Here is a 4,142-nt window from a genome sequence, read left to right on the forward strand (position 1 = left end):
CAAACTAAAAATTAATTCGTCACAAACTTAAATGGACTAATAAATTAATCATTAGAACAATCCAAATTAATTTTTCTACCATTTCTCACTAAGATATATACAGTTCACCTAATTGAAAAATAAAATATGGAAGTACGTTTCCAGCGTGTAAACACGTAATATTGGGATGGAGGGTGACATGTCCAACGTGGCGACTGGCGAGACTCATGGCTCACATCACTTAGACTGAACCCGAAATTGCTGCTATTTGATAGAGACTTGTCATCCTTTTTAGGAAAATTCTAACCACAAGAGTGTTCGATCGAAATGCAAATTAATATGGTTTTGCATTATTCATATTTCAATTTGAAGCATAGGTGGCAACAAACATGCACAAGTGTCGTAGGAGTTCACTAATTCAAGCAGATCAGAAGAAGATCATGTGAACTTGTGGGAGATTTTGCTTGAGTTGGCGACATCAATGTCTATTATTTATGTTAAAGCTCCGATGACTCAAAACTAGGGAGGGCCATGCATGCAATGCGTCGCTTTTAATTAGTGTGAGTAAATTATCAGTTTGGGTATTAAACATGTAAGGTGAAAACTCGATAATTATTTTCATGTGAAATTATAATGTAGAATAGTTAGATGATTTAATTCATTATATAATTTTTAATTATTAATTTCACATAAAAATAAATATCTACAAAATATTTACTAAACATGTTATTGTTTATTTTGTGTGTCATTCCATCAACTCTTTTAAAATATCAATTAAATGATTTGAAGTTGTCTTTGTACAAAGATAATAAATAAAAATTGGTGGAAACTCAGGTGAAATTGACTTCCGGTGAAATCGATAACTGAGAATCGTTAAATGATTTAAATAATTTGACTAAATTTTCATTTAACGGCTTTCAGATATTAATTTCACGTGAAATCGACTGCACCTGAATTTTTACCATAAAAATTATTAAATAAATTGACATATTTAATTAAATTATTATTTAATATTTTAAATTATTATCTTTATACTAAAATAACTTTATGATCTATCAATTATCAAATAAATCATCAAGAATACAAAGTCACGTCCAAAAACTTCTGCCTCTGTTTTCAAATTATATCTGAACCAGTGGTAATTGAACTATAAGCTTATTAATAAAGACGGTTAAATGTTAAAAACGTAATGACAGATTCAATGGTTCATATATAGCAAAGCTTCTCAATTAGTGAAACCTCCTAATTATAATTGTGAAAGGTTGCTTCGGGGTTGGGGTGACATGGTTTCGTTGGGGAAAAGGCGGTATTCCCCTTTGATCTTTCTTTTTGGAACTTTCCATATGTTAACGCCTTTGCCTGTTGGTTTGTGTCCAAAATTAGTAACAACCCAGTGACCACTGTGGGGACCCTTTTGCTATCCATCTATGTCTCTCCGATCCACTGAGCCTTTACAATACATTCTCGATCATTCAGAGCTTCTAATCCAATCACGTTCCACTTCGTTGCACTGACAGCAGTATTTAGTTGGGAGAGCCAAATACAACTTGCATTCTAATCTTTATGCATATGGCATGATTGGGTCCAGAAATTTGTGAAACTTTTTGTATATAAATAATGGATAATATTGGCACGGGAAGCCTCGATCTGTATGTACTATCATGTCGGTTCATACATCACTGCAATATTCTGCAATAGCAGTCCAAATACAACGGATAAAAGGATCGTCCAAAAAAATGTGGAGGTGATGATACTATGATAGCATCAAATTGAATAACATATTATATTGTCAACTAATAAAGAGATCACAAAATTCGGGACGTAACAGCTTTATAAGCAATGAAATTGATCTTTGAAAACACGTGACAAGCCTAGGATGACGAAGAATGGACCACACCGATCCGATGTGCTTGTATATTCCCCCTATGAAGCATCAGATTCAAATCCACCTATTTGCATCACATCATCAACAGGATAATATAACGGGATTATGTGCAGTCATGCAAGATAGAAACGGTGGTGGAGCTCTAACAAATTATGAGAAAGTAAGGAAAATGATCCAAGATATATGGACGAATAAGTAGATTAACCAAGGAGGAAAGTGACAATTTAATCTATGAGAATTTTAATTTCGAATTAATTAATTTCTAAAAAAGATAGTAAACAGATAAATACATTGTGTTTTTATATATAGATTATGAGAAACGAAACTATTATTTTAGATTATTCCTCTAAACTCAATACTAAGAATTAGGTTTAAAAATATCTAAAATTTTAAAGAATCGGTTTGAAAATGAAGGGTTATCTCAAATTTCAAAGTATTACACCTTAAAAGTATAACCACAATAATAATCCTTCATCAATTCACTTAATTCCTCACCACTCAACTCTAGGAGTGTAATGGCAATATTATAATTATTATTTCCAACCTTAAAGAAAGAGTTACAATATTGATGATAAATAGGTCTAGGTAAAAGAATAGAACATGATATAAAAAAAGGGACACTCTACTATATAAATTGAAGTGGTATAGAGAGAAAATAAATTCTTTTTATAGTTATTTTTTATTATTTTATTGTTATTTAAAGTGTGGGTCCTATCTTTTTTAATCTCTCTTTCATCCCATAAAAAGAAAGATCTGTAAACCTACATCTTTACCGTATAATTCACCTAAAAAAAGAGTATCAGATAAAAATATACTTGGCAATTTTTACCATACTAGAATCAACTAAATCTAATCATATGCACTATTATAAATACGTAATTAAATATGATCTCTAATTTAATTTTTTTTCTATCTATACTAATTTGAATATCGGAGATCTTGAAAGTACACCTCCCACCATAGGAATGTCAAACTCGGAATGTGAAAAACTTAAAATAGAAATAGAAAGATGGTGACAACATCGTGTCTCCAACTACAAATTTTATTCAGATAACTTCTAATTAATTTGGAAGGACAAAATACTTCTAAACAAAAACGAAATTGTCCATTTGTTCCATTATTTATAGTGACATGTTCTGTTGTTGTTACATGTATAAGAATCGGAGTTTTTCACGTAAAACCGTTTTAATAAAATCATAATTTTAGTACCCATAATATAGACTCAAAATTTAGAAGTTTTAACTTGAAAATATAAAGATGAAATTTGATTTTAATGAATATTTCTCAGTTGAAAAATGTATCTTTTTCGAAAATTTTTTGTAAAAATGTATACTGGCACTTAAGCTGGCAGTACCGACTCTAGTCTGTCCAGTGCCGTGTATTTTAGAAAATAAGATTTTTGAAAATTGATTTATTGTTTTGAAATGACAAAAAAATAATTTAGAATTGAAAACCGGGCACTAATCTTAAAGGTTTTGCCCCAAAGTGGGCAAAACAGACCGAAAATGCTAACGGGTTAGACCGGACCCAAGGCCCAACATATTTAAGAGAGTTAAATGAGCTTTGAGCTCATTTTCCAAACCAAAGAGAGAGAGAGGCACGGTTTTGAGAGAAGAGAGGAGAAGAGGAGATGTCACTATTCACATCCACCTTTTGGGAGCCATAACTTGAGCTACGGAACTCCGATTGACGAGCTGTTTACGACTACGCGAAGCTCTCGTCGAGCTCTTTGTTTCTATCTAAGCAAACCTGGTAAGAAATCGCGTCTCAATCTCCAGTTTTCAGCCCTAGAATTTTGCATTTTTGGGGTTATAGTTTTGAGTAGATTTTGTGGTTTCGCTTGTTTAGGTGATCTCTAATAGCGGGTAATTGTTGGATTTTACCCTTAATCTTGTTGGGTAAAGTAATGTTTTACTAAATCCTTGTGTTTAGTTATTTTGTGTATCTTAGGTTTTGATTTTGATATATATATAATGTTAGTTTGAGCTTTGGTGGCTTGTTGGTGAGTTGAAAGCTTGTTGGACTCCAATCTTGGTGCGGTGTGCATTTTTGGGAGCGGCCAAGGTATGGTTTCGGTCTCCTCTATGTAATATGTAATATCATTGGACACTTAGGCTAGCTGACCTTAATATAGGTTGAAGGATGTGATTGTATGATTAATTGTATATAGATGTATGCTTGAGGATGGATTGGATGTAGGATGAATGAGTTGAATGTGATGATATAAGCTGTTTTACTTTCAAAACTCTGTATGTCAGTATTTAACTAGTCGGCCCAA

The sequence above is a fragment of the Arachis ipaensis genome, chromosome B01 (genome assembly GCF_000816755.2).
Source record: "Arachis ipaensis cultivar K30076 chromosome B01, Araip1.1, whole genome shotgun sequence".
NCBI lineage: Eukaryota > Viridiplantae > Streptophyta > Magnoliopsida > Fabales > Fabaceae > Arachis > Arachis ipaensis.